This window comes from Tamandua tetradactyla, chromosome 8 (genome assembly GCF_023851605.1).
Source record: "Tamandua tetradactyla isolate mTamTet1 chromosome 8, mTamTet1.pri, whole genome shotgun sequence".
Classification (NCBI taxonomy): Eukaryota; Metazoa; Chordata; class Mammalia; order Pilosa; family Myrmecophagidae; genus Tamandua; species Tamandua tetradactyla.
Window position 1 is genome coordinate 50,118,121 of NC_135334.1, and position 23,748 is coordinate 50,141,868.

Below are 23,748 nucleotides of genomic sequence, written 5' to 3' on the forward strand. Positions count from 1 at the left end.
TATATATTTTTTACTTCTTTAGACACTTGCTCATAATCTTTTTATTTGGGGGGGTGCATGGTGTGGGAATTCATAATATGTTTTAAAGTGAAATGCTGGTGACTTTTCAGAAGAGGAATATTCCACATTCTGTAACACGTAGCTACAACACTGCGCTTTTGTTTTTGTTTTTTCATTTCTCATGCCCACACTGGAAAGGCTCTCTCAGCCAGGATGTAAATATGTGGTCTCGCTTCCTCCGTCACAGTGACAAAACGGTGAGTAATAAGTAAAGCAGCTGGTGCTGGGGCAATAACAGACCGCCACGGCCAGTGCTCATCTCTGCAGACACGCATCTCCTGACAGGAGTTCCGTCAACCAGGGGATAAAAAGAAGATTATAATCTGTCAGTCATAAACTGACTCATGGTATTTTATTTATTTTGTGTATGGATTATTTTTTTTCTTTTCCCAAAACCCATGCCTTCCTCCACACTAATAAACAAAGAAATTTCACTGTTTGAAAAAAAGAAAAAAAAAAAGAAAAGCAGGGTCCACACAAACTATTTTTTCAAGATAAACCAGATTTTTCATTTTTTCTTTTCAGCACACATTCAATATCAGGATCACCTTTTACTTCCTCAGATTCACTAGACAGGACGGTTTGGGGAAGCCCTTCCATGTCACCTCCATCATGTGAGTTTACTCTGCCCAGTTGATCCTAGTCTTGCTTCCTCAGGATAAACAATGGGATGTGTCACAGCACGCAGACATTCCTGCCTTGGCTGGTGCCTGCCTGTGCCGGGTCTCATGGCAAAACAATCCAGGCCAGCAATGGCAGCCTCTTACCTCCCCTGACCTCCTGGCCAACATGTTCCTTCATCTTCTTTAACAGAAGCCCTGGGTTTTCTCTGCAGCACCATTGAAAACTTGTGCACTTTGGCCAAGATTTCTACAGATGCAGTACAAGTTTGGTGCTTCCGGAGTACAAGGATGGGCAAGTGGCTCACTGATGCTCAGGACAAAAGTAGAAGCTCTTCTTTTTGACCACATCAGTAGAAACAAGCTGGTTTTAAAGCCCAGCCACAGACTTAATTCCACTCACTTTATTTAGGTCAGAGCAGCATGAAATTTCTGGGTCAGCACTGACCAATAAAAATATAACATGAGCCACAAATATAAGTGTAATTTAAAACGTCCTAGCAGCCATATTTCAAAACTAAACAGAAACAGATGAAAGTAATTTAAATAACCCATTTTATTAGGCAAATATATACAGATTTTCATTTCAATATAAAAGCCACAAATGAGATTTTTTTTATATCTATGGTTTGAAATCTGGTGTGTAGTTTGCACTTACAGCATAACTCAGTTCAGACCAGCCACTTTTTAAGTGCACAACGGCCCCAACTAGTTAGTCACTCCCATGTTGGACAGCATAATCTGTCAGTCATAAACTGACATAGGTCTGGATGGCAGGTAAAACACATAATCCCACTTTCCTCACTGAAAGCACTAGTTCCATCTGATAAACAGTTCGCCAGATACAGCTTTTTGGTTTATTCTAAGAGCAAATGGTCAGAAGCCTCAGAACCAGAGGGACAGGAGAACTTGCTAACCTCTGGGGAATCTCACAGACTGCCTCACCAGACCTCTACTCAGCACTCACCTTTGGTAAAAATGCAGATCTGGTTAGGGTCTCCAGAGGTTTCACCCTTCAGCATTTTGAGGGCAAGCCCTGAGATTATAGGAACTAAATTTTTGTAGCTTTGCTTTGTTTTAGGGGTGCACACACACATACTCCAAAAGGCTCAGATTCCTTAGCACACAATCAGATACGGGTTGTTTTTTCAAGGAGTCAACATGCTAAGGAGTCTCAGGTGCATTTAATTTACCAGGAGGCATGCAGGGGCAACTACCGAGCAACATGGAGGGCTTCCAGAAGGCAGCAGGTGAGGAGGGAATATCTCTGGGTGTTTGTCAATGAGTTCACATGGTAAGGAGTCTCAGGTTTACTTAATTTATCGGGAGTTATCTGCAGGGACAATTAGGTGACAGCGTGGGAGGCTTCCAAAAGGAAACAGATGAGCACAGCGTACCTTTATTTGGCCTACTTCAAATCTGAATTAGTCTTAGGCAGGTAGGAGACAAGAACTGTGTGTTTTGTGATCATATTGGCAGTGTGGCTCCCTTTCCCCTGATCGGGTTATAGTTGGAATAGAGTTAAGGTTTCTGGCATTTTAGATATGACGTACTTGATGAAGGCTTCTCTTCATCTATTTTCTACCATTGTCCACAACATCATGCTCACAGAATCACCACCCTGTATCATTAAATATTGTAAGAAGGCCTCCAGAGATCAGACGCATGGAAAACAGGGTTACCACTAGCAGTATAAAAGGTGCCAATACCATCTACTCTTCTAAGAAAACTCTGATAACATCTTATCTCCATCTCCCACCGGTTTTATCACACACACAAAAGCTTTTTCCAGAATTAAAGGATCTGGCCAGTATGTCACTGCCTATTAAAGGATTCAGCAGCCATAGGGGCATGCTGTAAAGTAGTTAATAATAACACGTGTAGGACCATCTTGCAGAGTTCCCTTTTCACCTTTTTCTTTACCCACCACAGTCTATCCCTAATGAGAGCCTGTAACTTAACAACGACACTGGAGGGTTCATTTTCTCTCTTTCCACAATAATCAAACCTGAGATCCTTTAACTTGTTAAAATTTACTTTGCCGTTCTTCCCAGCATTCAATGAAATGCCATTATGTTGAGTACTTAGTTTACCAGGATGCAATGACAAATCCCACACCCTGCTTGGCTTAAACAACAAGAACGTATCAACTCACAGTTTTGGAGGCTAGAAATCCGAAATCAAGGCGTCGGCAAGACCATGACTTCTCCAGGCTGGTGACGACTTTCTGACAATCCTCAGTCACACGGCCACCTGACTCCTCCTGTCTCCTGCCCCGGTTCCTCCTAACTGACGGCTTCAGAATTTCCTCTGCTTCTAAGGACCTCAGCTATATCGGATTAAGAAAGGCCCACCTGATTCAAATTGGCCTCATCCAAATAGGATCTTCAAAGGTCCAGTTTACAAATGAGTTCACATCCTACACAGGACTGGAAATCAGCACTTGATAGGACTTGAACATGTCTTTTTGGGGGGACATAATTCAATCTACCACAAGCAACATCCTATCCTAGAGCTCTCATACTTTGAGCCTGCAGAAGCAAAACCTCTCAGTGTGGTGCCCAGGTGGTAAGTCACTAGAAAGTTCTCCTGGGTTACCCCTTAGAGATGGGTCTTAGATTACCTCTACACTGCTGAAAATCTCAGGTTCATGCATTGAAAGGTAACTGCTACGTAAGCATTCAAATAGGCATGAGCATGCTATGGTGAAGCGGGCTCTGAACAGAGTCTGTGTAGGGTCTTTGGCACTTTCCAAAAAACCAAAACCACATTATCATCTCTGAATGTTCAAGAGGACATATTCTAAGAAGATGAAGCCTGATAGTGTAAGTTCCCAGGCTTCTCACTTAAGTGGTATTGGAAGAATTGGATCATAGTTCACATCTATTTCGCCAGCAGCAATCTTATTAATATACTAGAGGTTCAGAGTTAACCCTTTTATGCAACAACCCTCAAATATTGTGGCCAGGGCCAAACTGGGAAAATAGAAGCCCCTGCTTATGCTGGAGGTGGAGGTGAACATAATCACAGAAAAGTTCTGGGGAAGTATCTTTATTTAAATGCCAGACTTCACAAATCTCGGCCACTTCATCAGCACTTTCATCGCTACATTTACTCCCACAGGACACCAAGTGCCTGCTAGGACCATACATGCTTAGGCAGCCAGTGGGTGGATCTTAGTCTACGTTCAATAAAGCATAAATTTTAGTTTTATACCCACTATGGAGAGCAGAGCAGAAAACATGCCCATTAGCGTGAACACAATTTGGCTTTTTCCAGATCAAAATTATGTTTTTGAGTATCTGCAAAAGTTAGCATAATTAATCTGTGGGTATATTTGATCTTATTCTTGAAAGTAATATAAACTTATAATGTCAGGATGGGTTCCCACCTTACCAGTTTTTGAGCCATGGTGTAAACAGGTAGCATTTGTTCACCGCTGCACAAAAGGGAATCCTTGGCTTCCAGAGCCAAGAGCAAATCATGTTGCCTTAGAAAATCAGTCCTGAAATGGGAGGCTCACAGGAGAGTGAGACTGACCACAGTCCTAGTATAAATCATCTCATGAGGAGTTCCCATCACAGCATGATGGCGGTCCTCTTTGAAGCAGGTGAAGCCACCATGGAAGAAAATGACCATTACATTCATAGCCCACACTGGCTCTATGATCATAGCCCCGTCACAGCTGGCAGGGCTTGTGGAGTGTCCTCCTTGCTGCCTGGAAACCTCAGCCCAGGGACGGCTAGGACGGAATGATGCTCCCAGGCAGTGGGAACCATCAGGGAGTAACAAAGCCAGGGTGCCTGCATGCCAGTTAAGACTGTGCACAGTTGCACAGAAGCCAGCATGGATTAGGGAGGGAGGACAGTGTGCTTCACAAGAGGGACTCCTGCACTGCATATATATATTTGAAAAATAGATACAGGTCATTGACATAATGTCTTTACAATATAGAATCAAGCCATATTCAAAATCTGTACATTCCTCTTACAGCAATGCCATAATACTCTTTATTGCTCAATCAACTTATTTTCTTCATAACTGCTGTAAAAACCTTCCTCTCTTGGCTGGCATCATCAGATCAGAGCCATGATATTTCAGAGCTGTCATGGGACCTACATATTTCCAATTATGAAACCTTTTTAAAATGGTAAGCATATCTCTTATTTACCAGAAAGCCTTATTTTTCTTTCTCCCCCAGAAAGTCTGTGTACATGTGTTTCGCTGCGGGGATAAATGCAGGTAGTCAGGGAGCCAAGGCTTTGTGTCCGTCTGTCCTTCTGGGTCACTAGTTTTGGTAGAGTCTCCCACTGAGTCTGCTATGAACTACTCACCGTAAGACTGAATCGTGGGTGGGAAACATCTTGAAAGCAGCAATTGTACATCAAAATATAATAAAAATGGCTCTACCCATCCTGAACATTAAGACATAATTTTGATTTAATATGGGTAATATGTAACCTGGTTTCTTCTGTACACTCAAAGTTGGTTTTGGGGTAAAAAAAAATAGAGCTACTTATCTTTTAAAATATACCCTCCAAATGGAAACGGAAACCGCACATTCCTATTTCTCTGAAGAGACACACCAAAAGCACACTCATATTTCTCTGAAGAGACACACCAAAAGCACTCAGTGTCTTTTCTTGAAAGCCAGTCTTTGTGGTATCTGAGTTCCCATTTTGTTGAAGGCAGGCAGAAGTTTAGACCTCTTCTCACACTGTGATGGTAGAAAGCTGCTTGAAAAACATGTTTGCAATTGCATGTGTTTATTCTTATAAATTGCATTGATCATAGATATGAGTCAACTCAGAAACATCCTTATGTTTGTATTCCATTGTAATGATCAGAGTATGAAAGCATAAACCTATTTGAGGGCATTTCTGCCTCCCCGGGAGTGTTCCCATTTACCATGGTCACATAATAGCTATACTCAAATCTTTGCACATCTCTGCTGTGTTTTCAAATTTTTTATTTATTTTTTATTTCTTTGCATGGGCAGGCACCAGGTCTACTGTCTTTTTAAAAAGTTTTATTTATTTTTTTAGTGTGGTAACTTTTACATACATATGTGGTTTTATATATATAGCATAACATTTGCCACTTTAACAATTTTTAAGTTACAAATTCAATGGTATTAATTACATCGCCAATGTTGGCTGCTATCACCACCATCTCTTACCAAGATTTTGTCATCACTCAAAACAGAAATTTTGAACCCATTAAGCAATAGCACCCTTTAGCTCTTGTAACCTCTAATCCACTTTCTGTCTCTATGAATTTGCATTTTTAAGCTATTTCACAAAAGTGGAATCGTACAATGTTTGTCCTTTTGTATCTGTCTTCTTTCACTTTGCTTAATGTTTCCCAGATTCATTCTGTTGTAGCATGTATTCCACTGTATTCTTTTTTTCTAAGAGAAAGACTTCTAGGCTTAGTGAAGCAGCATTTGAATCTTCTCTGTTAGTTGTACAGAGCTACAGCAAAACCATACATGAGTTTTTCTTTTTCTTGAAGAAAATTTTAATTAAACAAAATCAAAAGAAAAATTAAAGTGCCGAAATCTTTATTTTTCATAACCTACATTTGTTTTCATATTAGACAGTTTTACATAAATGATACAAAAGGAAACAAATCATCAATAGTTTACAATGTAAGCTTGGTTCCAGTCTTAATGAAAAGAAGTAGAACAAGAAAAAACCCTCAAAAGATTCCACATGGTGAATTACATGAGTTTATAAATGATTAAAATTCATAAATTGATCATTATTATGAATCACTTGAGTATGAAGATTGATTTTAATTTTCTATGTTCCCTCCCCCATCTTATTCTTCACCAGTATCATGTTATCTTCATTAATCTAACACAAATAAATTCTGTATTACTCTTCAACAAGAAATCCCACAGCACTCTGGCCTTGCATGAGGACACTGGGCTGTTAACACCCTCTCTTGGCAACTGGATCTGGACATAAACCTTGAGATCCTACTCAGACCATGTCTGAACTAGGCTGATGTTTGTACCCCAGGAATAAAAAGAAAGGGCAGGTGACAGGCAGTTTGGTGCCCCTACAGGCTGTAGCATGGGTTCATGAAAGATACAGGTGGTTCAGAGGTACCCTTTCCTGTCGTAGGGACTGTGGGCTTTATGTTAAAAACAAACAAACAACAACAAAAAAAAACCAGCCTCTCTGCCTCAACCAAATCCCAGGGCTGTTGGATACATGCTCCTTAAATAGTGAACTTTTAGCATCATCTGCCATATTCCTAGTAACTTCAATTTTGTAACTGCAAGCATTTAAACATTTCCTTCAAGATGGATGATAGCCTTACTAAGTTAACAGCTCAGTGCTTTATTACTATTATTATTTTTGGCTTTGAGGCAAACCATACTAATATCACCATTTACCTACCTATAGTATATATACGCCATATATGTTTATTTTATGTATAGATATTAATTTTTTAAATTTCCAGTACACAGCATATATCTGTAGCAGGATATCTAACTATTAGCAGGCTTATTACTTGTATTATTTTGTCCATCTAGGGGACTGGTAGAGGTGGCAAGTCCGCATTTCTGTTGCAGCTTCCCTCCTGTCAGATAGTAAATATCCATCACCATTATAGAGAAGACAAGAATATGTGTCATGAAAAATAACACATTATCTGAGAATGAGGGCAAAACTTAGATTGCTATAAAATATACACAACTAATTTTAAACAAGTTCTCTACTGCCCCTTGAAAATGGAACATTTTCACTTACCTTGTCTTGTGGGGTACAGTTTGGCACAGGTTGAAAGGTCACAGCACTAAACCTCTCACCATTCCCACCACACGTTATTCACACCTGTGGTGAATAACTGCCCACATTCACTTCCGAAGTGTTGGCTTCAGCATTAATGAAAGGTGACATTCAGGGATCCTCCAGGGTGACCTGGATTATCGGATGGGACAACCATACAGCCTCTAATGTGGACAGAAAAGGGTGGACTCTGGTTACCCACTCATTAAAGCAAAAATAAAACAGTTAAGAAACACATCATTCCTTGTAATAAGCAAGCTAATTACTATAGACTGTGTCTTCATGAGTTTGTTCTATTTTTCTAGGAAAAGTCTCCATCATGACTTGAGGAATAAGGAAGTATTTGAACTATTTCAAGCCAATAAAGTGTACCTCATTCAAAGGCCCCCAAATCAGATCACCACCCTCACACCGAGGTGTCTCCTTGCTTCTTGCTTTCTGGAGACTTGAATCTCATTTGAGTTATACTGTCAGTGCTGAGATAACCCACCCAGAAAGCATCTTTCTTAGATACTACAGGGGAGATCAACATTATACCACCTGATGGTAAGCAAAAGCTATTATCCCGATAAGATTATTGGCTTATTAGGTGGATAGCAGACACACTTTGGAACTACTCTATCTGTAATTGTGCTGAAAAACATTCAGTCAACAATTTTGGGATCAAAGTGTGCTATATTCACAAGGCACCCTGGGTGGGCAACTTATTATGACAAATGTATCAATAAAAATGCCTGTCCCTCAAAAATTGTTAATAAAAATAGTGCTCAGGATAGCAGAAGTGAGTCTTTTGGGAATTATTTTAACTCTTCTTACTAAAAGCATTGGGGACATGAGGAGCAAGTTGGTGGATCACTGTGCTAGGATCTATAGATCCAAGTCCTTTTCTTCCAAGAGTGTGTCTAAATGAATGATTTTATGCTGATAGAGTGGTTTCTTTTTGTTTTTGGCATCATTTTCCCACTTGTGGTAGGCATTTTTTGGTTGCATGAGTGGGAGGAAGTGCATTTTTGTATTGCCAAGAAAGACTCAAATCTCCAAAGGTCAGTTGTAATACTGAATACCATTTTGTCAGAATTTTATACTTTCATAAATTTTATGCTTAAAAAAATACAGTATATCACTGTATTTTATGCATGACAGTTTATTTACAAAAAATACTTCGGTATAAATAGCATCCCTGTGCAGATTAAACTTGATCAACACCATAAGGCAAATTAGTTGGCATTTGGAGGAGACTAATCAGGGCTCCACACTCCATCTGTAGATGGCAAACACTTCAAACACTGTTGTCTAGATCGACACCAGTGAATGAGGGTATCTAGATACATGGCTGGGGAGAAAGGTTTTATGTGAGGGAGTTGCAACAATTCAGCAAGCCTTGCAGCTAACTCCCTTAGAGGGGCTCCCTAGGTCTAGAGTTCCCTCTGGTCTTGTTTACCCCCATAATAAAGGACCTTGTCTTCTCTCTCTGAATAGAAGACCTTAGAACATCATGAACTAATCTCGAACTGGAGTTCCCAAGCCAGAATTGCTGAAGTACCTAAAGACAGAAAGCAAAGCTTGGCCATGCTCAGGAAGACTGACTCTAGGATGGTTTGGGCCTGCATAAATATAAATATAAATATAAATGTACAACATAATAAATGATCAGACTTGCCTTCATTAAATTTGCTACCCAATAGCAATATCGGGAGTGAAAAGAACTGTAGCCCCTGTCTCCTGTAATTATCAGAGGCTCCTAATACTTCCAAAAGAACCTAATAAACACTGAATGTTAAAACTGGCTTAGATGCATTCACACTATATTCATTTGGGGGCTCATTTACATTATTAGACACACAGCTGTCTGCAATGACTCTATGGCAGCTGATATGGAAGGGGCGGGTGGATGGAGTTCAGATTAGAGGAGTGTGGACAGTAGTGGCTCCTAACATCACTCCCTACCCCCACCCCAAGTAAAAAAATAAGGTTGTTCAAATTGCATTAATCAGAAAAGTCTGTCTACATGGTAGTGTCCTTCCTTCCAACAGCAGGATTGCCCCAGGGAGAAAACTCTTTTCAGAAACTTGGCTGAACCATTAACCTGATTCCCTGCATTGTTTCTGCAGCATAGCTAGTTGCAGGTTCCTTGCGTGTTTTGTTGCTTGAAAGGCACACAAGGTATTGGCTTAATTAATAATCACTCACTATGAAGCAGAGTCAGGGACCAGTGTTTCACCTATTGGTTTCAGGCCCTGGTATAAAAAGAAAGAATTCACTCCATATCTCCAAGGAGGTATATGCCTTCTGGTGCATCTCATAGGGCAACAAAAGGCTTTTTTTTTTTTTTTAATAGATAACTCTTCCACAATTAAACAACTGGGAGATCAGAATGGGGCTTTGTGCATCAGTTCTGTGCCTAGAGAGAAAAGACACCTTCAACTCCTTTGTAGGCCATCCCATTCACAAATAGCGTTAATGACCTTTAGAATAATAACAATTCCCAGATCTATCTCTCCAGCTTATCCAGCCATCTCCTGGATCCAGTGTCTCACGCATGCTCATGACTCTTTCCCCCAAACCCATGGCCTGCTGCTCCTCAAACTACCCTGGATCTATCCCAGGTATCCCCATGTTATTCCATCATCCAGTAGCCTGTATGTCTATATTATGGAAACACAAGTGGCTTAATTGAATAGAATTTTTCTTCTCACTCATGATGTCGAAAGAGGAGGTGAACTCTTCTCCATCATTCAAGGGCCCACACCGAGAGATGCTATTTTCATGTGTGGCTTCCAAATGCACATCCTGGGAGCAGACAGGGGCAGAGAGAGTAGATTTGGCCCACAGCCCATAGTGGCTGACCCTTACTCTAGAATATCAGCTCCATGGAATAAGGGGCCTTGCATATCCCCTTTGTGCTCAAAAGCACTTAACCTTTGTGGGGAAGAAAGGATATTCAGATTGTGTTTGAATTGGAATCTGTCAGAAGCACCTTTTATTGCAAGCAGGCTGAAAAGAGAAAAACTCTTCCCTAGAATCTGATATTTTCGTGCTAATGAAAGAAATCACTCTATTTATAAAGAAGTGGTTAATTAATATTAGGTATGTGAGTTAAAGAGGGTTCTGGGTTAATTAACACAAGAGTTAGTGAGTAAAATCAATTTCCTCTAACACATATACTTAATGGTCTCAGTAAGCAAATAAAGTTTCATAAAATAAATGTTAAACAAGTTTTGTGGTTATAACAAATGTGTGGTTAAAACTTATATTCCTGTGAAATAATGAAATTCATATTGTCAAATAGTTGAGTAACTTGGACAACCACCAATTTGCTTCTCAACTCCCTGGGACTTTTGACTAAAGAGATTGAGAGAAAGAGAGAGGGAGAGGGAAAGGGAGAGGGAAAGGGAGAGGGAGAGGGAGAGGGAATAAAGGGGGAATAAAATTGAGGGAAAAAGAATAGACTATGATCTATGACGTCAATTCTTCAATGCTTTTAAGGAGGTTTTTAAAAACATGTTAGTTATTAGGGATGGTCACCAATATGTCAAGTTATCCTCTTTCTGGGCACATGGAAGGATTGTACTTCATTACCCTCTTGAATTAGGTGTGGCCATGTGATTTGCTTTGGTCACTAAATTATGACTCGAGTACACTGATTTGTATTACTTCTTGGCAGGCCTTTAAGGCCCATGTGGGATTCACCCTTGTCCCTTTCTCTTTCCCTGGTCAGCACAGTCAGAATGATTATGCTTCTGCCCCTCTATATGGATCCTCAAATGAGGAAAATGTGGACCACCACAGCACCTGCCAACTTGACATGGAGACATATATGGTCAAGAATGCATCTTTGTTGTCTTAAGCCACTGATATTGGGGGGTTTTGTTATTGCAGCTTATGTTGGCCTATCCTGACATATACTAAGATTGTAAGCACTTACCAGACCAAATCATACAAGACAATATGAATGCAAAGCAGGAATGGAGAGCCCAGAAGCTGCTGAAGACATTTGCTCACCCTTGTGGCAACCTTTCAAAGATAAATGATTCTGCCACAACCTTTACTGGCAAAATGTTTTCCAGTGGAACTTCCTTCATCAGGTTGCTCATTTTTTAATTAAAACCTCATGTAGATGGGTGTGATGGGTGGACTTGGGTCATGTGTATCTGCCCTAGCTGCAAAGGACACAGGAGAATAGAATTTTCTATAGAATTTTCTGTGTTTACCTATTTCAAAAATATGAAGTAACTTGAATAAATCTAATAAAATATGTCCAAGACCTTCACAGAGAAATGAATAAAGTGTTACTGAAATTAAAGCAGACAGAAATAAATTGAGGTCTACTATGATTATAGACTTGAAGATTCAATATTGTTAAAATGCAAACTTTCCCCACATTTATCTATTGATTGTTTTTTGTAATTTTTTTTTATTAACGGAAAAAAAAAGAAATTAACACAACATTTAGAAATCATACCATTCTACATATGCAATCAGTAATTCTTAACATCATCACATAGATGCATGATCATCGTTTCTTAGTACATTTGCATCGGTTTAGAGGAACTAGCAACACAACAGAAAAAGATATAGAATGTTAATATAGAGAAAAGAAATAAAAGTAGTAATAATAGTAAAAAAAAACAAAAAAAACAAAAAAACCCCAAAAAAACCCTATAGCTCAGATGCAGCTTCATTCAGTGTTTTAACATGATTACTTTACAATTAGGTATTATTGTGCTGTCCATTTTTGAGTTTTTGTATCTAGTCCTGTTGCACAGTCTGTATCCCTTCAGCTCCAATTACCCATTATCTTACCCTGTTTCTAACTCCTGCTGGACTCTGTTTGTTTTTTGTAATTTTAATAAAAATCCCAACAAGATTCATGTGGTGTTCAACAAGATGGGTCTAAGACTTCTCTGGAAATTGCTAAGAGCCTGAAATGGTCAAAGAACAGGGTGGACAATTTGGTCTGCCAGAAATCAAGACTGTTAGAAAGTTACAGTAATTAAGACACTGTGGTATTATATAGGGATAGATAAATAGGTCAACAAAACAGAAAAGAGAGCCCTGAAATAAACTTATTAACAAATGGACACTGAACATGACAGAAGTGGCACTGAAGATAGGTGGAACAAGGCCAGTCTTTCCGATAAATGGTGCTGAGACTCTGGATATTGGTATGGGTAGAAAATGGAATTGCCCTCCTATATCATACCAAACACAAAATCAATACCATGTGGACCCAACATGATAAAGAGTGGGGCATGATTTTTTTTAAAAGGTTAAAAAAAATTAAGAATAAATGAAAACTTTGATAATTTAGACCACATTAAATAAGAACGTCTGTCTTACAGAAGATATCTTTCAATCTCATGGTGTCTTTCAAACACACCATAAAAAGAATTAAAAAAAAAAAAAGAAGTCACAGGGAGAGAAAAGATATTTGTATCACATAAAAGCAATAAAATACTAGTATGCAGAATATATGGAGAATTCTTCAAATCAATAAGAAAAGATAGACAACTCAATAGAAGATTAGACAAAAATATAATTTTAAATTTGTATATTATATGTGCATATTTTATAATTGCTCACTAAACAGTACATATTTGTTTTACACACTAGTTTTACATGTTATATTTCACAATTGAAAAAGAAACTGAAAATGCAATGTTTTAAAATAATACCTTGTTGTACTTGCCTAGTCCCATAAAAGCATTCCCTTTTCACTAGTGACCAGTAAATATTCCCTGACTTTCTCTTTCTTATTTGCTGAGAAGGGTAATAAACAGTCCAGTACTTGAATTCTCACAATGCTTATTTCAACAAAATAGTTTTCTCTCATCAAATAGCATGATAACATTTTTCTTTTGATCATTTTTCTTTTGAAAACTGATTCAAAATTTGGTTTAATCAATTAATTCCTCACATAGTAGGTGCTCAAATTTGTTGAATGAATGCATATTCCACACATGCAATCATTTCCAGTAAGAAAAATCTGTCTCTTTTTATTCCTTCGAAGAAATTTCCCCCTTGATTTTAAGTAGCAGCTGCACCTACCCTGGGGACTTATAAAAGTTGTTTAAAGTACTAGAAACCAGAGATAAATTAATTCCACTTCTCAAAAAGAGGAAGAAAATGGATTTTGCAAGCTTCAGACAGGTCAGGCTGAGGTAAATTTGAAGCAAGATTCTGGGAAGTGTTGATGGTAGCAGGAAAAAGCTTTTTTCTTGTTGAGCAACCAGCATGCTTTTTTTCCCCAATTTTTATAAGACTTTTGTAACATACTGTCTCAAGTTTTGCTATAATCTGATAGGAAACATCTTCAGTCTCAACTATAGCAACTCTGAGAACCTTCACAGTCTATATAATTGGATTCTGCTTTCTACCCGCAGTTGGTCCTCCTATTCTGATTTACAATTCCCTGGTCCTGCTTGATATTGCTCATTTGTAGCTCATCATTATATTGTGTGTTTTGCCTATAGGACACCCCAAATACTAGTTAAACAAGGTAAGGGCAGGAGGAAGAGAGAAGGGGTGAAAAAGGAAGACATGGGTATAAGCCTGGCAGAGGAAGCCATGACCTTAAGGTCTCAGCATGGTTTCTTTAAGTAACAAGTGTGGTGGACAAACCTAATTTCCTTCTTTAATAAAGGAGTTAGATTAGACCAATAGTTGGGGGATGTAGGGGGGTCAGAGGGTAGCTCTGTTTGGGCACAGCCCTAAATAAAGTCCCGTACTATTCTTTAATCAATATAGGGAAATCTGTACTAATAGCAAGGCACCAGGGAGATTCATGATCCCTTGATGGGCCTTTTGAAAAGAAGATGACAAAGAGGGACCTTCTGAGGGGCAGAACTGCATGCTCAGGCCTATGCCCTGGCTTCTAGCTCAGTATTTTCATCAATGACTTGGGGGCAGACCTGGCTAACTGGCTTGCTCATCAAAGTTGCTAATGCAGTATCTCATAATCTGGACAAGGCATGGGCTTTGGAGTAAAACAAAAAAAAACTCTACCTTCAAATTTTACCTCTGTCCGTGTATTAATATGTCATCTTGGGCAAGTTATTGATGAGCTTTAGTTTCATAATCTATAAAATGGGGATGATGATAATGCCTACCTTCAGGCTTGCTATGAAAAGTAAAGGTCATATATATACAGCATTTGGCACATAGTAGATGCTCAATAAATGTTGAATATATTTGCTTTACATTAGGATAGGAAAAGATTAGGCAGGCTGGAGAAAAGAATCAAATCTCATAAAATAACATGTAATAGTGTTGTTTATAATTTTGAATTTGGTTAAAAACAAACACAAAATAAATAAAAATAAATTGCAAAAGTCCAAGGAGGGGCAAGGCATGGCTTAACACCACAGCAAAAGCTTTTAGTCAAATGCAAGTTCCACATGCATCAATCCATTGGTCTGAGCCACCCAACAGCATCAGCTGGCATTTTTCTCTCCTGGCAGCCTATGGATGGCAATGTTTCACTGGTGGAGTATAACTTAGTTTCCCATGGCTACCATAACAAAATACCACAAACTGGGTAGCTTAAAACAACAGAGATCTATTATCTCACAATTCTGGAGGCTAGAAGTTCAAAATCAAGTTGTCAGCAGGGCCATGCTTCCTCTGAAGTCTGAAGGGTTCTTGTAGTGGCTTACTGGCAATTCATGGTATAACTCAATATCTGCCTCCATCATATTATCACATAGACATCTACTTTCTATCTGGGTCCAATTCTCTCCTTCTTATAAGGGCACCAGTCATATTGAATTAGGGTCCACCCTAATCCAGTGTGACATCAACTCAATTAATAAAATCTTCAGAGAGGATTACATTCACAGGACCAGAGAATTAGGAGACACAATTCAATCCATAAAGTATCCCAGAGATCCTACTCTAATAGTTTCCAGCACCCTCCGACTGTAACCCATCCACCCCAATCCCTCATCTCCCGCCCCCACCCCCACCCCCACATGCAACTGGAAAGCATTTGCTAAGTTGTATCTCCCTCCTCCTCCTTTTTCAGAATCTACCTCCTCACTATTTTGAGCACATCCTGGGAAAGCTCTGACCTCCTGAGAATTCAAAGAGGTAGAATTTATTGTTTATGAATACCAGGAATATTTTGGATTAATATCTTGGCTAGGGAAGATGATATCATCAACATGGTGACATAAACAGCTACTGAAAATCTCTCTCCAGAGATTCAACAAATAAAAGGAAAATTCTGAATTTTTCAGAACTGTGGAGGAAAATGTAGACTAGAGAAAGGCACTACAAATTCTGAATTTAAGAAAGAGAGAAAAACGTCAGGTAGGAAACTTCCTTCCGAGTCTGGCCAGTCTTCTCCCCTACCCCTCACTCAGTTGCACACACAGTATGGGAAATATGCAGAAACAACAGCTGGGAACCCTCCCATGTGGACAAAGAATATAATTTTCTCACAGCAGTGAGACTATCTGAAGACCCAGAGGACAGGGGAGGACATTTCAAGGCCTAGGTCAGCGAAGGATAAAGAGTCTGAGAAAATGTAGACAGAGGCTGTGTTTCCAATCCTGGGTCCTGATGCCCTACACCCACACATGAGGGAAATGGCAGCTCCTGGGAGATGGCTGAAAACTGGATCAGCTGAGAGAGTCCTCTGCCACAAATAAAGATATATCCCCACATTGAGCCTGATTTTGGTGGAAGAGATAGGATCCCTGCAGTTCCAGCCCAGTGCAGCCAGACACAGTCTGAGATATGAGGCAAGCAGCTTCCAAGGATGATTAAGTTATCAAAAAGTGCTATCTTCTAGGAATACTGGAAACTGCAAGTGAACTGAAGTGCTTTTTCAGAGATTCTCCTGAAAAAATATCTCAGACCCATTAGAGCTGGTCTAGACCCTCTGCACTGGAACATACCCCTATTTTGGCTGAAAAATACAGACGACCCAACTATTAAAGCAGTGCCCTAAACTAAATCCAGGTCTTGCAAGCTGGCAAAAAGCAGAGCACCACTGGGATCCAGCAGACTTGTTTTACCCACAGAGACCTTGCTGCAGTGCCTAGTGCCTGCCCCCTATCTCTGAGGCAGCCACTATGGGCATCTGGTTTTGAGAGGAGACTTGGGACAGAGCCAATATGACAATTGGGTGGTGAGAGAGAAAAACAGAGCACAAAGCCAACCAACAAGGTAACCCTAGGCAAAAGAGAGAAAATATCCTCCAAAATAAACTAAGCAAGAAAATCATGGCTCATACCAGGAAGCATGAAGCTATGGTCCAACCAAAGGTACAAACTAGCACCTTAAATGAGATACAGGAGTTGAAACAACTAATTAAAGATGTTCAAATAAATATTCTTGTTTGAGTAAAAATTCAAATCAACAAGGTAAAGGAAAGTATAGCAAAAGAGATGAAGTACATAAAGAAGATACTGGATGACCATACAGAAGAATGTGAAAGCCTGAAAGACCAAATGTCAGAATTTATGGGAATGAAAGGCACAACTGGGGAGATGAAAAACACAATGGAGACATACAACAGCAAACTGAAGAAACTAAAGAAAGGATTAGTGAAGTAGAGGACAATACATCTGAAATCACACATACAAAAGAACAGATAGGGAAAAGAATGGAAAATATGAGCAGAGTCTCAGGGAATTGAATGACATCATGGAACACCACGTTATGGGTGTCCCAGAAGGAGAAGAGAAGGGAAAAGGGACAGAAATAATAATGGAGAAAATAATCTCTAAAAAGTTTCCAACTCTCATGAAAGAAAATTACAGATCCAAGAAATACAGTATATCCCCAAACAGAATAGATCCAAATAGACCTACTCCAAGACACTTACTAATAAGATTGTCAAATGTCAAAGACAAAGAGAAGATTCTGAAAGCAACAAGAGAAAAGTGAACCATCACATAACATAGGAAACTCAATAAGACTAAGTGCAGCTTTCTCAGCAGAAACCAGAGTGGTAAGAAGATGGTATGATATGTTTTAGATACTGAAAGAGAAAAACTGCCAACCAAGAATTTTATATCCAGCAAAAGTGTCCTTCAAAAATGAGGGAGACAACACCTCTGCTTCCAAAGATCCACACCAGCAAAATGGAAGCCACTCCCCTCTTGGTTCAGTTCTGAATTCAAGTTTCAGGGAGTACATTTGGCAGAATACAGATCACATGAGGAGCTCTAGTGGCAATGGAGGCCATACAAGCAGATTTTAGCTCTCCAGGAGGGACTGCTCAGAAGGGGTGGAGATAGACTGCTCATGAGCACATCCGCACTTTCCAACACAGAACTAATTACACAATTTGTTCATTAAATGCCCTTAGGATAACTTCAGAGTGAATGTGGAGGGAATTTAAAAAGGAACTTAAGAAAACTATTGACCAAAAAAATAAATATATATATATGAGGGGATTTAAAATATTTACAGATAAACAGATACTGAGAAACAAGAGATCTGCTCTATAAGAAATACTAAAAGGCAGTGCTACAGGCAAATAGGAAAATATAGGACAGAGAGGTTTGGAGAAGAGTGTAGAAATGAAGATTATCAGGAAGGATAACTAAGAGGATAAAAAGAAAAGAAAAAAAATAAGATACAACATAAAATCCAAAAGACAAAATGGTTGAAGAACGTACTGCTTTACAGTAATAACATTAAATGTTAACGGATTAAACTCCTCAATCAAAAGATAAACACTGGAAGAATGGACTGAAAAAACAAAACAAAACAGGATCTATCTATATGCTGTCTACAAGAGACTCACTTAAGACTGAAGACTGAAACCAAGTTGAAAGTGAAAGGTTAGAAAAAGATATTTTATGCACACAACGGCCAGAAAAAACCTGGGGCAGCAATACGAACATCCAACAAATTAGACTTCAAATGTGAAACAATTTAAAGAGACAAAGAAGGACACTATGTATTAATAAAAGGAACAATACAAAAAGAAAGTATAACAACCATAAATATTTATGCACCAAGCCAGAGTACAAACACTGACAACACTGAAGGGAGTAGACAACTGTACCGTAATAGTTGGAGACTTCAATTCCCCACTCTCATCAATGGCTGGAACATCTAGACAAAGGATCATTCAGGAAACAGAGATTTTGAATAATCTGATGATGAACTAGACTTAGATATTTACAGAACATTACGCCCCTCAACAGTAAGATACACATTTTTTTTTCTGACCCAGAACCCCACAGTAGGTTGCATCAGATGACCACCTCTTGCCCTTATACCCCACTGTCAATGGCAAATCAAAACCGAGGCCTGGGTCATCACAAGCCCAGCCCACAACTTCCCTTGAGCCCTCACCAACCAGGAAGGGAGAAAGTATAAAATGCAGTAGATCAATCCGTTTGCAGGGCCCTCCTGTACCCACCTGCCATCCACAGTCAATGCAGTTCAAAGCCTCTAGACCCCTTTGAGCCCCTGGAGTACTCTCTGAATTCTCCTTGGGAAATCATCTACGCAAATGCACAGTGATTTAATGTTGGTGTTTAAGGTATTCCCAGAACTGAATTGTAACAGAAAACCTGCTGCATCCCTGTGCCAGTTTGAATCTGTGGTGTACTCAGAAAAGCCAAGTTCTTTACTCCTCCTTCAATATTCCTGGGTGGGAGCTTTTTTAATGTTTCCAAGGAGATATGAGCCACCCAATTGTGGATGGTAACTTTTGATTAGATGATTTCTATAGAGATGTGTCTCCACCCATTCAAGGTGGGGTTGCTTACTGGAGCCCTTTAAGAGGGAACCATTTTGGAAAAAGCTTGTGAGCCAGGAGAGCCACCAGAACTGACAGAGCCAACAGAATGGACAGAGCCCTGGGAAGATGTTGAAGAGAAAGCTATCAGACATCACCACGTGCCTATACAGCTGAGAGAGAAACCTGGAATATCATCAGCCTTCTTGAACCATGGCATCTTTCCCTGGATGCCTTAGATTGGACATTCTTATAGCCCTGCTTTAATTTGGACATTTTCATGATCTTAGAAATGTAAACCTGAAACTTAATAAATTCCCTCTTGTAAAAGCCATCCCACTTCTGGTATATTATATTCTGGCAGCTTGCAAACTAGGACAACCTCTGCTTGCTTTCAGCTGTTGCCTATTGGAAGATAATCCCACTACATCAATGTAGGCCTCTCCTTTTAAAACTGCACAGCCTGTCTGCTTCACTAATGGTCCACACAGCTGGTGCCCTGGATTCCAGGTGACCTAAGCTGTGAGCAAGCCCAGAGGCATATGCTTATGCTAGAATTAAGAAGCCCTTCATAGGAATTCACAGGGCGACTGCCTTTCATAGCAATGAACTTTTCTATTGTTAACTCTATTCATAAGAAATGAGAACATTATTCCCCTGGCTTGAAGGGGCTGGGATGTTTCTTTTAAGAGAAAGTGCATAGTATAGCCAGAAGAACTCTGGGCTAGGGAAAGAAAACTAAAATGTATTTAGCACCTACTATTTTCCATGTCATCATGGCATAGCAATTATTTTCCTCCAGGGCAACAGATTCAAGAGAGAGCAAGATGGAAACCATATGTCTTTTTTATGGCTTGGAAGTCACACACAGTCATTTATGCAATACCTTATTGTCTACATGGGCCAACATTATTCAAAATAGGAGGTGACTATACAAGGGCGTGAATACCAGGAGCCTCGGGTCATCTGAACGTCTTGGGAATTGATTACCACACATGACATTGGCATTTTAAAAAATCCAGGCCCTTGTAGAATATCAGATTCTGAATTTATCTGTTTCCTCCTAATTAAATTCAGATAATGTGGCGTATTTCCCATTGTTTTACATCAGTAGGTGCATGATGTCAATTGTCATGCTATAATTGGTCATGAGAAGTTTGACCTCTTGGTTGAGGTGATGCTGTATGCACTTTAATTTTTTTAATTCAATATTACTGAATATTTTTGGAAAAGCTTCAAATTCACATGCTAATGCCTAGTTGATCTCTCCACAGAAAAATAAAAAGTATTTCACTGTGTTTTTCACTACCAATCATTTAGCAACAATAAAGTTTGTTTCGTGTGTCTGTGTGTTTCCTGCTAGCATTGACAGACATTCTGCTCTGGAAGGAGTAAACACTGTCTTATTTTCTTTGTGTTCTGATTGCATTACATAATGCCAGGCAAATGGTAGGTATTGAATAAATCTGTGTTGAGTAAATGAACAAACAAAAAAGGAAAGAAACTGGGCGAAATGGAGAGGAATTTTCCATTTGATAAAAATATAGAAACCAAAACATTATCTTTCACCAATATAAAATATTAAATCCCTGGGCATTTCATGCACACCCATCCCTTCCCCAGGTCTTACCACCACTCTCAGGCCCTGCCACTACAAGGGTTCTGGCATCCGACAGTACAATTCTCGAGCCTCTGCATTTCCTTAGAAAGCAAACTGCATTCTAAACCAAATCTTCCCTTTCTGTACCATGATTATAAATCATGACATCTTGAACCTTGCTCAACAATTTAGTCACTCCAGGAAGGAAGTAATGTACAGAGTAATTATATTTTCCTAATGGTGAGGGTCACATTAAATGGAATTGCCTGAGCTAATCTGAGTGCACTTGTGTGCAAAATTATCCTCTCACATCCAATTCTATTTTCAATGCATTTTCTCTGTGCCTTCTTGATTCATGAGGCCTCCCATGTGAAACTATGGTAGCATGTTCCCTGGTGAATAAAATAATTAAAATGATGGGCTGTGTTTTTTAATGGAAAAACTAAAGGAGATGGAAAAGCCTTAGGCACTATGGAGTTAAATGTTCCACTCTTCAGGTCTGCCTTGGTAAACATCTTATTACCCAACTAAGCCAGGACAGTGCAGAATAACCTGCTCAGGCATTTTCTTTTTATGATCAAATGTATATGTAGGAACTTAGCAGCCCAGGGTACAGTAGAAAGAAGGGAAAGGAAGGAGGGAGGGAGAGGGAACTACTGAGAGCCTACTGTGCCTGGATCAGGGCTGGGCACTGTCCCATAGCAACCTCACCTGAAAGGTACAAGTGTGCTTAAGGATGTTAATTGGCCAAAGCCACAGGAAGCCATAAGGAGAAGTGGGGTTCTAAAGCCAGTGCTCTGAATACCACACCAACATTCCTTTCTTCTTAAGAGAGAATAAAAATACTTTCATTGTCAACCTTTTGGGGCTCATCTCCCACAATATCGTAGGCCACCACACTCACAAATCCAGATATAGTAGACCATTTTCCAAACAAACCATACACTTTAAAAAGCTATTATCTGAGCGTCATCACCAAATGGTGGAGTTGTACATTTAGGGTTCCACCCTATTCAGAATTCTCAGACAAGCGATAACTGGCAAAACCACCTTTGTCAGAGCTCGGGAAAATAGTTAAAGGTTTGTAGCCAGTGAGTGAGTATTGACTCAAGGAAAAGGCAACTTAAAAATCGCAGGGGGAGGGGACTTCCAGTAAGACGGCAGAGTAGAGGAGGCCAGGGTTGCCATCTCCATGCAACAAATAGACCCACGATAGAAAAATGATGAGGGCGGGATCTGGGGTGCGAGTGATTTTGGAGGATCTTCTGCCCTGCTTAGGGAGACCCTGGGCAATGTACCGAGAAAATTGGGATGGAGAGAACTGGTGGATGTGCTCGGTCATGACTCTGCCTACCCCGCAGCTGGCTGGGGATGATTTTCCTTTTTGGCTTCATTGCTGGGCATGCTGTGGTGAACTTGGAAGATAGCAGACAAGCCTTTCCTGGGCACAGACTCCCCTTGGTCAGGGTAAAGTGCCTGTTCCCTGCCCTTATGATGCGCTGCTGTGGGCACCTTGTGTTTTTGTTTTTTGTTTTTTGGTGAGGACTGGGGAGGAGAGGAGAAAGTGGAGTGTGTCAGCCCGACATCCAACCGAAAGAGACCTGCTTGGGCCTTGGTGCTGCTCCCCTTGCCCCACCGGGCCTGAAGACCACAGGTGTGTGAAGCTGAAATGTTCGGCACCCCCCACCTCCTCCCCATCGGCCACCCAGGAGGAGTCCCCGTTGGGGTGCATGTCGTTTATGTCAGTGAGTATGGCTGGAGTCCCCATTCCAGGTCTTGGATGTGGGAGAGAAATAAATTTTCAAATTAACCTTGTTAAGACATTAAAATACCCTGTCCACAGCAGAGGGTTATAAAGCAAGTGAAGGTCCAGGCAAACATGGCTGAGCCAAATGACCAAGTAGATCACCTGAGGAGATAGAGAAAGTGGAACAGCTGCTTAGGATTACTCAGAAAGAAACGAAGGACATCCTGAAGATACTAGGGAAGCATGAAGAAGAAGCAGATATGGCTCAACCAAATGACCAAGTTAAATTATTCAAGGGGACTCAGAATTCAGAACAACTAATTAAGGTTGTTCATAATGAGTTGAAAGATATAAAGAGTTTACTAGAGGAGCATAAAGAAGAATTTGAAAGAATAAATAGAAAAATATCAGACATTGTAGAGATGAGAGATACTGTAGATCAAGTTAAAAACATATCAGAGACTCACAATAGTTGATTTCAAGAGACAGGAAAGAGAATAAGCAAATTAGAAGGCCGGATAAAAGAACTTAAATGTTCAAAAGAAAAAAATGGCAAGAAAAATGGAAAAAATGCAATTTGATTTCGCGGCAATGATAGACAACATGAATATAAGACAACAAATATAAGAGCTATTGGAGTCCAAGAGGGAGAAGAGAAGAGTAAAGGGATAGGAAGGCTAATTGAAGAAATAATGGGGGAAAACTTCCCAACTGTTATTAAAGACATAAACATTCAAGCCAAACAGACCCAACAAATCCCAAATAGAATAAAGCTAAATAGCTTACTCCAAAACATATACTCATCAGGATGTCAAATCTTGAAGAGAAGCAAAAAGTCATGAAAGCAGCAAGAAAAAAGAGGTTTATTACATTAAAGGGGAAAATATATAAGATTGAGCTCAGACTACTCAATAGGCACCATGGAGGCGAGAAGGTAGTGGTATGATATATTTAAGATTCTGAATGAGAAAGATTCCAATCAAGAATTCTTTATCCTGCCAAGTTGTCCTGCGAGATTGAGGAAAAGATTAAAATCTTCACTGAAAAACAACAGCTGCAAGAATTTGCCAACAAGAGACCTGCCCTACAAGAAATATTAAAGAGAGCTCTGTTGACTGAAAAAAGACTAAAGAGGGAGGTCTGGAGGAGTGTATAAAATTGAAGAGTATTTGCAAGAGTAACTTAAAAGATAAAAAGTGAGAGAGGGAAAAGAA

The 23,748-nt window shown here is 39.7% G+C and overlaps 1 long non-coding RNA gene across 3 annotated transcripts in view; it reads right to left on the bottom strand.

Annotated features, from left to right (window-relative positions):
- Nucleotides 1-1,217: 1,217 nt before the first annotated feature.
- Nucleotides 1,218-23,748, bottom strand: part of LOC143644371 (uncharacterized) — a 44,010-nt gene continuing 21,479 nt past the window's right edge. For all 3 annotated transcript variants that reach the window (XR_013156653.1, XR_013156655.1, XR_013156654.1), the window contains 2 exons: nt 7,445-7,647; nt 1,218-5,397 (listed from right to left, as the gene is read on the bottom strand). This is a non-coding gene — a long non-coding RNA (uncharacterized LOC143644371). The remainder of the gene's footprint in view (nt 5,398-7,444; nt 7,648-23,748) is intronic.